Below are 15,077 nucleotides of genomic sequence, written 5' to 3' on the forward strand. Positions count from 1 at the left end.
GCCCTGAAGTGCTTCTTTTTCTTCTTCAATGTCAACTGAAGCACATTGAGATTTAGCTATGGTGGCTCTCATGACTAGTTTTGCCCTCTCCTTTTGCATTTTTTTCTCTTCCCTAGCTGAAAGTATGACATTAATGTCTCTTTTTATTTCTTCGGTGGCCCTGGGACATACCCTAGCATCATGCTTCTTGATGTTTACAAGGTGGTATTTGAGGCAGTTTATGCCTCCATGAAATATTTGTTCATATTTAATGCAAATCACCAACCTAGGGTCTGGTCCTTCATAGGCATACCTCCAAGCCCCATCTCTAGCACTTTTAGGATGGGTGCCTATATATCTAGATGGGCATAGTTCTAGTGGCCAATCATACCCTAAATTTGTTAGACTGAATTAATGGTTAACTATTAACCTACACATAAAAAGTGAAAAGATAGTTAATATTTTAGTTAAACAATTTAGCAAACTATCTAAATTGGTTTAAATAATTTTAGACATCATTCAAAGTTCAAAAAAAAAAAAAACTATATTAGGGTTTCGTTTTTTTGAAAAACTAGAGATTCTTAAAAGAAAAAACTGAAAAATTCAACAAAACTTGTCAAAAATATAGTTAAATCTTGTTCCAATGACTCTAAATCATTTTTGACTACTTAGGAATGATATTTTATTCATCTAGATGCAACAAAAAATAAATAAAATGTTTTAGAAAAACAAAGAAAAAAAATCAGATAACCTACCTGGGAATCTAATTTTTCTTCAAAGACCACCTCAAATCTCCTTGAAATCCACTTGGAATTGGTAAGAATTGATGGAAATTAGTTTGCAAGTGTGTTGGAGTATGTTTTCCCCCTTCTCAACAAAATACAAGACACAAAATGATGAAATAAAACTCAATTGTGTCATTTTTTGCTTTATGCATAGGCGACCAAGTTTCTAACACGGACTCACCAAGTTTTTGGCAAAAACTCGATGAGTTTTTATGGCGAGTTAAAATTGTAATTACTCGCCATGAAGAAAAGTCTTGAGTTTTTAACCACTCACCGAGTTTTTAGTGAGTAGTCCAACTATGGTCATTAGTATTCATTTTGTTGTTTAACAGATCAATTAGTTGTTAATGCAACTAATTGAATTATACGAAGTTGTTATCATGTACTCATAAATATGCATATTGTTTGATGAATAAAGATATTATGAGTCTTGCAACAAGTTTTCCTCTGTTCTATTTATGTTTTGGTATCAGAGCTAATGTGCTCTCCTTCCTTCCTATTGTCATTACCCTTTTGAGTTTGAATAAGAGTTGAATGCCACATATAATGTGATGTGTAGGAGATTGTCAAAGGAGGCAGCGAGGATGTGTTCTTGCTTCTTGAGTTAAGTGAAAAGTGTGACTCAAATATTGGCCCGAGGTGCTGCCAGACTTTTCCGTCATTGCGGAACAAGAAAAAAATTAGAGAATCTACTGCGAAATTTGGACTACATGATATAGTTGTGGAGTTCTTAGGGCTAGGCATTGCATTTACACTAAGAAGTGGAGCAGTATTAGCAACTCCTTCTATGCTATGTGGGTGCAAATATAAGAAGATCAAAGAAAGACCAAAAGATTGCTTAGTTGTCAACCAAGCCAATTCAAATTGTAGAGCAATAAAGCTAATCCAAGCTCAGGTAAGCTAAGAATGTCACTACCCTCACGAAGGCACAACACTTGCAATGAATAATAGAAGCTAAGAAAAGGTGCAAGGGACTGGTATTTTTTTGTTTAGTCTTCTTAATATGGTGAATCTCACAAATTCTTATCTAACTAAATCAAATAAATTAGATGGCTCCAATTATGTTTTGGAAGTTCAAGATGTTGACTCAAATGGAAGTGTATAATGTCAAACGAAGGTCACCATTGCATCTGCAATGTCGAAAAATGAGTCAATTTGGCTAAGGGCACACAAATTGAGGCAAAATTTGGGGAAACTAAAAAATATGGGCACTTTGGCACAAAACAAAGGTCACCATCACACTTAGAAGGCCCAAATACCCCTAAACATGAAGGTGTACCTCTAAGTTGAATCCTTAAGCTTTGAATCTTGAACTCTAGAAATTGCTTGTCAAAACATCAAGATCGGTAGTTGGCACAATTTTTGATAATTTTTTGGGGGGGGCACTTTTTTTTTGTGCAAGTATGGATCCATACAAATTCATACACACTCTTGCATCAACATTTCAAAAAAATTAAGGCAAAAATTTCATCATGTGCTAAAGTTTTGGTTCAGAAAAATCTCATTAAAAATTTATGTTAAAAGTTGATTAGAGGTGTGAATTTTTAAGGAGTGTTATTTTTTAATTAAAAAAAAAAGTCAAACCTTCTGCAAAAAAAGTACCTTTTGCATTAGTGTTGACGTCATTATCACAATCCTCTATTTTTGGTGGCCCCTCCAAAATTGGTGTTCCGCTAACTTTAGTTGATTTTCTCTATTTTTAGCTCTCCGAGTCTTAAAAAGTAGTGTGTGGTTTTTTTGCCATAACTTCATCATACAGAGTCAAAATCAAGCAAACGAGACATTGTCGAAAAGATAGTTTTGTCTTCAATCATAATTTGGTGGTAGGTTTTGTCAGATTCTACACCAATTTTTCATACCAGACCTCCAAAGTCAGCCTTCAGTTTCACACTACTAGGGCCATATCTTACACATTTGGACTCTATTTTTTGACTTCCATACATCATTGAAAAGCTCTCAAAGTCCTCTATTAAGATCTCAGGTCCTTTTCTGGAGATTTTTCATTAAGTACTTAGAGATCTCAATCTTATCCTTTTTGGGTTCTTTCTTGGAACACATGCAAATCAGTTGTTTTTTCAGTGATTCGAGTGGAATTTTTGGCATTAAGAGGATAATATTGTTGTATCAATCCATTTATGTACTTTATTTTAAATTTTTCATGGATCCAAATTGTATTTCTCCCCTTAATCCATTCAACTATCATGGTTGGAAATAGCAAATGGAGATTTATGTGAAACACCAAGGGGCATTTCTATCTCTCCAAATCTTCTCTTTAGTCGTGCACCACACCCAATGAGATTTGGATTACATTGGAGTCCTTGTTTGGAAAGCATGATGGATAGAGGGGTTTTCAGTTGGAGAATGAGTTTATTGGCTTGAATCCTAATGATTTTGACAACATCCAGGATTTCTTCATCAAACTCAAGTCTCTCAGATTATAGTTGAAGTGGTGCAAAATTAAGGACTCTCAGTTGATTCTCTCTATCCTTGTCAGGCTTGATCCTAATTATTTAGTTTTTGTTTTTAAATTTTATGCCACTAAAGATGCACTTGGTATTCATTACACCATGATGTCGGAGCATCCCCGATCTATGAGCAATCTTGCATCAACCAAAAATATTTCCTTTTAGTTTAGTTCTTGTTGAGTTCAGTGTGCAATTTTGTGTGTTCCTATCGGTAGGTGTCGGTCATTGCTTGTTTTTCATTGCAGGTCCTATTTTCGGTTTCCAAGCTGGTTCATGTGCTTAATTCTAGATTTTTAGTCCATTTGGATTCTTTTCCGGCTAGTTATCGCTCCCGATTTGACTATTTCTGGGTTCTGAGACAGTTCTTATGCTTATCGATTGGTTTTCCTTCATTTTCGGAGCGGTTTCTTAGCGTGTGGATCTATTTGGGGTCTTGTCCAATGTTCTTTGGCATGTGGCCGACCTTTTTGTTGATCCACACTTCTTCGTTGTTATTTTCTGAAAGAATTTATTTCATTCTTAGGGCTGACCTAGTTACACGTTTCATTTTCCTGCATTGGTAAATGTAATCTTTTGTGGCCCACCCAGATATGTTCCAAAGGGTATATATGGGGTATTATGTAATAATTTGTAGGATAGAGGAAGTAGAAATCAGAATAAGGATTGAGATTCGTGATTAGTGATCTGGTTGATTCTGGGAGTCCCGGATGGATTATATCTGGCTTGTAGCCTGCATGTTACCGGTTGACTACTGGATGTTTTATGATGATTGTATGATGATAACCGGTTGGTTGCCGAAGGTTCTAAGACAATAATATGATCCATTTATGTAATCTTGCTATGTTTTCTTGTTGCTTTTGTTGTGTTACTCTTGCTACATAAGCCGATCAATTCTCTTTTGAGGGTTTTACTGGTTATGGTTGCATCAATTGGTATCAAAGTTGGTTATGAACCGGTTGGTGGAAGAGTTGTTTGTGAACCTTGAGGAATTCCTTTGGGTTGATAGATCACTGATTGGAGGTAGGTTGCACGTGTGTTCAATAGATCATTGAGGAGAGGCAATTGAAACCGGTAGTCAGGTCGCTGAGTTGAGGCAGTTCACCAGAGTGGAAGAGGAGATGCCACCTAGAAGGACGAACCCCCGGAGGGTAGAGCAAATGATGGAGGACTTCAGGAATGAGGTGAGGAACGAAATCCAGAATGCATTGGTTGGTTTGCGGAGGAACCCTGAGTCTGAGGATGAGTATCAAGAAGCTAATGAAGAGCTTGAAGCGGAAGAGGCTGAAGGACCAGAAGATGGAAGAAAGGAAATATTCCTAAGAGCAGTGGTGCAAGCGAGTAAAGTTAATAAAGTGGAAGTTTTAAACTTTTCCGGAACGTTGAACCCGAAGGATCTGATTGATTTGATCGGAGAGTTGGAGGATTACTTTGAGTTTGAGGATCTCAAGGATTCGTAGAGAGTCTAGTTGGCACAGACTAAGTTGAAAGGGCATGTTGTCTTATGGTGGAAAGAATTATAGAAAGACAGAGTGGAGAATGGTGAAATGAAGATCACCCAGTGGAGACAGATGGTTGCAAGATTGAAGGCCAAGTTCATACCGGGAGACTATGAGTTGGAATTGTTCAAGAAGTTGTAGAACTTGAAACAGAGAAACATGACTGTGAAAGAGTATACTGAGGAATTCTACAAGGTGATGATTAGATCTAGACATAGAGAGATGGATAGAGAAAAGGTGGCGAGGTACATAAATGGACTTTCATTTAACATTCAAGATGAGATGAGTATGTTGAGGGTTTCAACAGTTGAAGAATCTTACCAATATGCTTTGAAGGCTGAGGAGAAGGTGAGAAGAAGACCCTGGAGGGAAGGAGATATTCAAGGGGTAGATGAGTACAGAGAAGCAAAATATTGAAGAAGAATCAAAACCTAAGTGGAGTAAAGAACCGGAATAGAAAACGCAGAGGAAAAGTAGTGGCGATACCAACAGAGAATTTCCCAGCAAGTGTTCCAAGTGTGGAGAAACCAAGCATAGATTTTATGAATGTAAGAAGGGAATGGCAAGAAGTTGTGTGGAAAATGAGGAACTAGAAGGTGAAGTTACCAGAACTGACTATACACTGGAGCAACGAGAATCCCTTATTTTCAGAAGAGGCGTGATGGAGTAGAGTAGTGAAGATACCAGATCTACTTAGAGAAAAATTCTTTTCCGAACTATGTGCAAATCAGGTGGTAAGTGTTGCAAGGTTATTGTGGATAGTGGAAGTACTGATAATTTGGTATCTGAAGAGATTGTAGTGAATCTTGGGTTGAAGAGGCTTGAGCATCCTTGTCCTTACAAGGTAAGTTGGTTACAAGATGTTCAAAAGATAGAAGTAAAGGAATAGTGTTTGGTAAATTCTAATATTGGACCTTTTAGGGATGAGGTCGTGTGTGATTTTGTATCTATGAGTGCTTGTCATGTCTTGTTGGGAAGACCTTGGTAGTTTGATAGAGGAGCTATTTATGACTGTAGAAGAAACCTAATCACTATTGAGAAAGATGGGGAAAAGTTCACATTGACTTATTTGAAGGAGAAAGAGAAGGAGGTGAAGAATCCGAATCTTGAGAAAAGTTGTAGTATTGAGAAACTAGTTGCAAAGGTTATATCAGAAGATGACATGAGTCTACAAAAGAATTTGATAAATAATCTTGATGGATAGATAGATCCGGATGACAAAAATCTTATGGTGACAAACCAAATGAAGTCTTGTGGAAGAAACAAATCAAAGTTGCATAAGAAAGAGAGCAGTAAGAAGAAACAATGTGCAGACCTGAAGGAAAGGAAGAGAAACATAGGGAGTTAGGGGTTAGAGAATCCGGTTGAGGTCTCGGAGGAGCTAAAGAAGAGTTTTGTAAATAAGGAAGATGTTTGGATCATAAATGAGCATGGGGTCTTTATCCTGAATCATTTTCGATGTTCATGAGTTGCCTCTCATGGAACATCTCTTTCTACCTGGGGTGTCTAATGTAGGAGCATCCCCGGTCTATGAGCAATCTTGCATCAACCAAAAATATTTCCTTTTAGTTTAATTATTTTTCAGTTCAGTGTGCAGTTTTCTGTGTTCCTACCGGTAGGTGCCGTCCGTTGTTTGCTTTTCATTGCAAATCCTATTTTGGGTTTCCAGGATGGTTCATTTTCTTAATTCCAGATTTTTCAATCCATTTGGATTCTTTTCCAGATAGTTATCAGTCCCGATTTGAGTACTATTTCAGGGTTCCGAGACAGTTCTTGTGCTTACCGGTTGGTTTTTCTTCATTTCTGGAGCGGTTTCTTGGCATGTGGATCTATTTGGGGCCTTGTTCGATGTTCTTTGGCATGTGGTCAACCTTCCTACTTATCCACACTTCTTGGTTATTATTTTCTGAAAGAATTTATTTCATTCTTAGGGCTCTCCTAGTTACACATTTCATTTTCTTGCATTGGTAAATGTAATCTTTTGTGGCTTACCCAGATATGTTTCGAAGGGTATATATGGGGTATTATGTAATCATTTGTAGGACAGACGAATTAGAAATCAAAATAAGGATTGATATTTGTGATTAGTGATCCAGTTGATTTTGAGAGTCCCAAATGGATTGTATCTATCTTGTAGCCTGCATGTAACCAATTGACTACCGGATGTTCTATGATGATTGTATGATGATAACTGGTTGGTTTCCGAAGGTTCTAAGAAAATAATATGATCTGTTTATGTAATTTTGCTATGTTTTCTTGTTGCTTTTGTTGTGTTACTCTTGCTGCATAAGCCGATCAATTATCTTTTGAGGGTTTTACCAGTTATGGCTGCATCACACCATGCCTTAACTTGATAAGTTTTCTTCTCAACTCACATAAGAGAAAACCAAGTTGGTTTAGATAGGGAGATTGAATTCTTCCAAATCACAAGCTCTTGTTTCTTCCCAGAGCTCCATAGATTAGAAGGATTCACATGAAACAAGAACAGAAGGATTCCAAATCACATGAGCAGCCCAAGGACACACAATCACATGATTATTTGGATTCTTCTTCCTTTTTACAAGAGGTCATCATTGAAGAAGGATAAGATGATGTGTGTATATTGCACTAAGCTAGGACATGATGAGCATCAATGTTATGAAAAGAATATTGATGAGCGAACGCATCTTCTATAGAAGTGCAATATTTAGTCGCCTTCTTCTACCACTTCAAGATTTGGACATTCTGGGTCTTCTTCATCTATGGTACGTGGTGAAGACAAGATGAAGGGTCATGCTCTCTTTGCATCAAAACATTCTTAGTCCTCTAGGTGGCTTCTTGATTCAGGATCTTCACATCATATGGCATTATCAAAGGGTATGTTCTCTTCTTTTGAACATTGTCCTTTTTCACATATATTGATGGGTAATAACACCTACATGAATGTTAATGGGAGTGGTTCTATTGAAGTTGATGGCACATTCAATAATGTTATTTGTGTCCCTACATTATTTTCTAACCTCCTTTCCATCTACCAGATTACTCATAGTGGGACAAGCAAGACAATTGAGTTCACCCTTGATTCAGTTCTCATTAGAGATCTGCATAGTAGAGAGTTTGTTGCAGTTGGAAGTGTTGATAATGTAGCATGGTTGTATGATTTTTCTCATTTTTCTCCTATAGAGAATGCATCTAGTCCTATCTCTCATGCATTAAGATTAGATCAGCGATTTGAGGAGAGATTTGGTCGCCTGAACCTATGTGTGCTTTAATCATCTACAGTGGTTCTTAAGACTTGTTTTGATCCTCCACCTCCCACTTCTTCAAAGATCAGTTCGGTTTAGTAGGATGATTTTTTCGTTCTATTTTCAGTAGAGTGGGATGATTAGTTTCTAGATATTGCAACATTATTTAATACATCACACACTCTAGCGATTTGGGACATGATTGAGGATACTCCATTCATCTTTGATGACAGTTTGAGAATTCATGCCATCCCATCTTCAATTCCTTCAGAGATGGTTCATCATACATATTCACAGTATTTTGGATTTGCATCTTTTGATTTAGATAGTTGCATAGTTGAGTAGTCTTCCATGACACACATCCAAAGACTATTGCTTTGATCTCCTTGCATGGAGTCATTTCTGCCTTGGCCACTTGACTTGTTTCTTCCTAAGGGAAGGAACATGGTTTGCCTCTCTTGTTTCTTCCTTAGCATACATCCTCGAGCTTTCATCTTCAACATTGGACCTTCTTCATTATTGGGGGGGGAGCACCATCTCTTCTTCTCTCTCTTATGGTGGGGATGTTTATTGTACTTTTGTGACCGATTCTATACTTGGGGAGCCACTTGGATTCCTTCATCTTAGGTGATGTAGTACGTTTTTCATTTTATTGCATCTCTCTTTTGGAGAGGGGGTTTTTCTCATGTGTTTTTTCTCCTTTTCTTCGTTTAGAGAGACCTCATCGTTGTGAGTTGCATTTCTTTGCATTGGTTTGTACATGAGTATCTAATTAGGCCTTTGTTGTTAGGTCTCATTCATACATGCATTATGCAATCATCATTAGCTCTTTAGGTTATCCCTAAGTTAATTTAGGGGGGGGGGGTGTTAGAGTAATTTTAAGACAATTATCTAATTATTTATTAATTAGGTCCTTCAATTTTTTTTCACTTAAGCTAAACTTGGGTGCTTTATTTTATCTAGGTGTTATGCTTTTTTATTCTAAGTTCACTTAGAGGCACTTCTAATTAGCTTTTTTAGCTTGTACTTGAGTTTAATTTAGCTCTTACTTTGCATTGATTTAGTTCTTCTAATTTTAGGATTAGGGCATCTCTTTCTGTCTATAAAGCAAGTCATTCATTCATTGTAATTGCACCTTCAATATTTAATCTTCAATTCTTTAGTGCATTAATACAAAATTCTTCAGTTGTTATAGAGCTTGCAATTTTTCTTATAGATGATTCTTGGCTCCTGTGGTTGATGATAAACTTTTGTAGAAAAGAGAAAGTATGTGGAAAGCATACTTTAGAATGCAGATTCATCTTTGATGACCAAGGACAAGAACTAGAAGTCATCCAAAGGAAAGCAATGGGCAAAGAACAAAGGAGGATGCAAATTTGATAACAAAAGGTATCAAGATGGGGCATCATCTTAATCACATTCCAATATAAAGAAAAAGGGAAATTGTAACTATCATAGAAAGTTTGGACAATATGCTTATGAATGTCAAAAAAATAAGTTTAATGAGTCCAAAAATAATAAATATGAAGGTAACTATGCAAATGGTGAGGGAAGGATAAGTGATAACCTTCATAATCTAAAGTTGTTTATTTTAGATGCTACTCTTTCTATTGAAACAAATGATTGTAATAATTAGTTCATAGAATTATGGGCATTGGTTCTTATGCCATGTCATAGAGATTGATTTAACAATTTTCTTGAGAAAAATGATGGTAGTAAGATTTGTTTAGGAGACAATACATCTCGTGACTTAAAAGGTTATGGTGATATAAATTTGCAATTGCCTTATAGAAATGTAAATTAACTTGCAAAACAATTTTGCAAGACTCAAACTTACATTTGACTCAGCAAGCTAATTTTGGACTTGGACTCAGACTTGGACTTGACACCCAAACTCATTGTAAATGTTAAGGCACAAATTTGCACCCTACTAAACTACAAGTTTAGTAATCTGGCTTAACATGGGATTCACTTCTGCATGTGGGCAATGCACAACTTGAAATGAAACCTCCGGTTCCTAGGCCGGTTCCTATTGGATAATCACCTGATACTCTCTAATATTGGACTAACTTTGCAGGGTAAAGGGTAAGAAATTACAGAAATGGTACTTAAAACTGAACTAAAATTAACTAGAACCTGGTGATACACCAAAATGTGAGAGACAAATAATAAAAACTGATCTCAGTCTGCAATATTCTACTTTAATTGATAAACACTTCTTTCCTGTTATACGTTTGCATAAGTATTTCATAATAAGGTCTTGAGACGAACCAATGAGGGAATAATAATGTTTCACTCAAAAATTTTGAACTTTAAAACACATACTATGACCTGCAAACATACATACGTTCCTATATTAAGGTACTGACTGAGACAAGTAAACAAGGAGTAATATAACTCACAAATTTAGCTTCATCAATCATGCTTGTACACAAAAAATTGGAAGGATAACAAGGTTTGATTCCATAGAAAATCGCTCCAAAAGATGCTGTTTCATATATCATATCTCCAAATCTGAGTTATAGAATCTGTGCAAAAGAAAATGCTAAGGACAAGAAAAAAGTCTCTCAAAACACTATTCTTGCATAAATCTGAACTAACTCCAAATGAAGTGTCTTCAGGCATTAAGTACAAAAACCCCCAACTGATTGGGTCGGATGCAAGAAAAGTGCCTCAAAAAGAGGAGTCTAGAAGACACCAAAGAGGGCTATAAACCAGGAAAAGTCTTCCTTAATAAATAACCAACCCAAAAGATCACTAGAAACAGCCTCAAAACACTTAACCAAGTAATAAAAGCTCCCCAAAATGGTGGAAAAGTCCAACTTCGACCCTTTACCTAAAAGTGCTCCAACCTCCCTAGATTCGCTCCATTTGGTTTCAAACAACCTCATGTTCCTATAAAAACGTTCTTGTCTCCAAAATTATCTCAACTCCTTTTGAATGTTTCCCAAGTGGTTATGCATGATCCTATATGCTCTCCTTATGTCTCCAAACTGAAAAGACTTCTTCAATGAGAGCCTTATCTCTCCTGAATTAACTCCTCCTTCAAAACTAAGTCAAAAGACTTAGTCTCCTTCTTGCATATGGATATACCTTTTACATTTCGAATAATAATATTCAATTACAATTTATAATTGCATTGTAATTAAATACTTTTTACAAAGAAATATCAGCTTTTTGAAACAAGAATGAAAACAAAAATATAATAAAAATAAAACATATTTGATATATTAATAAACATCTATTTATCGAATATGTTTGATTTTTATTATATTGCATATTTAATAAGCCCAGCGGACTTGAAGGAGAATATAAAATATGACAAAGGGTTTTTGTAACCCTAAAAGTTTCGCACTCCTTCGTTATTTCTCATTTTGCAAAGTGCGAACAGTGAAGAAAGTTCTAGAGGGTTTGGTGCCGCCATTGACAAAGAGTGCTGGGCTTTCTGAGTCTTCTCTCTAAATGCAAATCGTTTTCTCTACAGGTATGCTCGCACCACATTTACCAGGAAACTTATTGTGTTCGTTTTTTTTTTTTTTACATTTTATCATATTGCACGCACCATATTTTGCACTTGCCTACAACACATTAGCCTTGATGATGAATAGGGGTTTCTTTTCTAGCCTTCCACCGGAAGTGTTTTACCAGCGTAAAGAATCCCTCACTCCAGATTCATGCAGCCTTGTGTTGTATGCGCTTTCCAGCTCAGCCCTGCATGATTTCAGAAATGGTTGTAAAAATACTGATCTGAAAAGATAAACGGACTTCGCAATCGATGTTCTCTCCCAATTTTTTCCATCCGAATTAAAACTACCTCCGGAAGCAAGAACTCCTCCTGTGTTCAGTTCTTGAAGCAAATGAGAAAGAGTGGGTACACTTGTAGGATCAAAGTTCTCACAATCATCAGGATTTATTGGCACATAGACACAACCAGTTTTTGGATGAATACAAAATGGTGCCTTCAACAAGTGATTCATATGCTTTGACACCTCCATGTCTAGCCGAGGGTAGGTGTAAGAGAAAACAATTTCCTCAATGCAATGTCGTAATCCTGGTGCCCTATGTTTTCCTGACTCAAGTAGCTATCTCAATTATTTCCAGCGACCAATATTATTATCTTCTTTTGAAACAGACGAACGCCTGTTTTCTCGCCATTTCTCTCAAAATTGGGATGCAATTGAATCATCTGGTATCAAATCCAATATCTTCTGATATCTGTCTTCAGATGAAAATAACTTTTGGCTTGGAAGTATTTTCTCTTCAAAATAAATCCTTAAGACATCTACATAAGCTCTTGTCAAGGAAGGATGCAGCACAGGCCCACTCAGAGAGACCATTTTATTAGTGTTTTCACTCCCCTTGTACACACGAAAATAGGAAGCAATTGCAGCTCTTTGCTCATTGCTAAGCCTTCTTGCTCTTCCATCATAGACCCAGTAGTGGACTCCACGACACTATTCCTCCATTTTCCTGTTATTGATAGGCATGACTACTATAGGAATGGACTTCATTGGAAAATAGAAATTTACAAAAAATAAAGTTCATTTATAACCATGTCAGACTAACTGGTACTGAATGCAGTGCTTCTGATCATCTTGCCACCCATTTTGGTGTTCACTGTCATACATCCTTTTATCTCACAAATCCACCATACCTAGAATAAAGCGGACGGAATACCATATACAGAAAACCAAATTGGCAAGTTTCAAAGCTCAAGGATCAAATTTTGTAAAAACAAAATAAGCAAGGTACAAGGCATATCATGGTTTTACATTCAAGGTTGTGGTTGGTATATGTCAATAAATGCCATCACCAACCAAAATCTCCATTTCTTCTACAGTCATTTTCTTTTGTATTCACCTGCACACAGTCTATCATGCCATCACACTGATTGACAGCTATCACAATATAACTTGAATGAAAGAGACAGTATGGTATTAATGTCTCAATCACGTGGGGGAATATTAGCCCAAATTTTATTTGTTTTAAACTCTGATTAACTTTGTAGCCTCTGCCATATATCACATGCTCTTTAGGAACCAGAACTTCACACACAATGCCACCAATGTAAGACCCAGGGAACAATCTTCAGTAAAACATAATCATACAAGCTCCTGATTCTTTTGTATTCCTTGCATGTTTTGTGCTCAAATAATCTGTATGAGCTTGCACAACCTTTTGCATGCAAGTCTTATTCTGTGGTGGCCTTCATTTCACTTTGGGAAACACTTAACCAGCTCCCTTTCTATAAGACTGAAAAACCTTGTCTCCTATTTGAGCATATGCGTGTCTCTTTGCAGGATCAACATTGTACACAGCTCCAATATCTATTTTATGTGGACACTTCTCTCCAATAGAATTCTCCATATCTGCTGCATCTTGAAAAGATTGAAACCGAATATATATATCATGTTTTAGAGTAAAAGAGAACTCCCTTCGACCATAATAAGACGAATCACAGGCTGGATGCTTGCCATCATGTCCACACGACAGCCACTTGAATATTTCAGCATATGGAAACAGTTTTCCTATTGATGTAAGCTCAAACACTTTTTCCTCGTAGCTAGTCTCAGTAGTTTCCTTCTCTAGTTCCACTCAATATTTCTTCATCCCCAGGCAACCGATTTGCAACTTCATTTTCTTTCGCTGTCTCCTCCTTACGGTAGTTATTAGACATTTCACTTTTCAAATGTGAATCTCGTACATCTTTTCCTGTTGCCATTTTGTCTATATTCTGGAATCATCACATTCCATGATACCACATCTTTTTAAAGGCATTTTATCGAACAGTTCCAGCACAGCTATAACATGTCCTCCACTGTAGGTGATGTGAGACCAACTAGTGCAGGGTTCTACTAAATTTGGATCCCAAGTTCCAAGTAATCCTGTGGATTCATTTAGTCCTTCTTTGAGTTCAAGTAATGCTTGACCTTCAGCATTTGTTGCAGCTTTTGATGAGATTGTGTTTTATCCTTATTAAATTTCTGACTTTGGTACATGCTGGGATTGATCTTATGTAGAAATGAAGTTCGAGCACGGGCTCGTGACACTCATTTCATTACCAGTTGATTCTGATTTCATTAAGTTCACTGTTTGAACATGCATTTAAAACTCAAATATTCTATTTCTTTACCAACTTGTTGCATTGAATTGTTTATCTTCATGATGTAGTATTGACCCTTTTAAAATACTGTAAGGTTTCACATTGAAATAATATGTCCCTTAAAACAGTTTACGCATTAACATTTTCTTTTTATGCATATCATGAATAATAAAGTAAAAGGTTTCATATTTAAAACAAACATGTCCCTTTAATACTTCAGTTGGTTTCTTCATCATTCCACTTTGATAATCTGAGATTAGTTACTCTAAAGGGTATGTCGGGCTCATACCCGAAGGGAGCCTCGGTCAGGGGCACATGCCAATTAGAGTAACTAATTATCTGCACATGAAACAAACACATTAGCATAAACATTTCTTTTTCTTGAAGCAGTGATTTGTGTCTTTATCTTTCCCGCCCTTTTCAAAACAGAAATATGATAGGCTATGATAAATGATATGTTGTAGGATAATCTTTCATTGCTTAGATCTATTGGATCTAACACCTCTTCTCTTTTGTGCAGGAAAGTAGGGGTTTTTCAGAATCTGAAGATTGAGAAAACATTCATAAGGGCAACGGGGCAGCCAATAACTAGTCAAAGCAACCCAAGGCAATGACTGGTTATCCTCACACTCATTATTTGATTCTATCCTTTTCTGTTTTGGATATGTAGGAAAGATAGAAATGCTAAGCTCACGGCTTGTGTGAGGTTTTAAGAAACTCAGTGTATATAAATATGCTTCAGATGCATGAACTCAATTTGTAATCTATCATTGTTCAATACAAATGAAAAATACGCCTTTTTTCTTTTTAAACACTGCAATGTACCTTTTGTAAATGCAATCATTTGATAAATGTGCATCCTTTGGCTAAAATTACATGGGTAATGAAATTTTAGATAACAGTAAACTCAACAAAAACTCGGCAAATTGAAAAACCAAAGAAATTCAAAGACTTTTAACAATATAAAAACTCGTTTCATGCACCCTTTAATAAATAAACCATAAAGATACAATAACCTCATCAAA

The 15,077-nt window shown here is 36.3% G+C and overlaps 1 pseudogene; it reads right to left on the reverse strand.

Moving 5' to 3' along the window:
• Positions 1-11,522: 11,522 nt before the first annotated feature.
• Positions 11,523-13,316, reverse strand: LOC131044064 (uncharacterized; annotated as a pseudogene).
• Positions 13,317-15,077: the final 1,761 nt, after the last annotated feature.

This window comes from Cryptomeria japonica, chromosome 7, assembly GCF_030272615.1.
Source record: "Cryptomeria japonica chromosome 7, Sugi_1.0, whole genome shotgun sequence".
Lineage (NCBI taxonomy): Eukaryota > Viridiplantae > Streptophyta > Pinopsida > Cupressales > Cupressaceae > Cryptomeria > Cryptomeria japonica.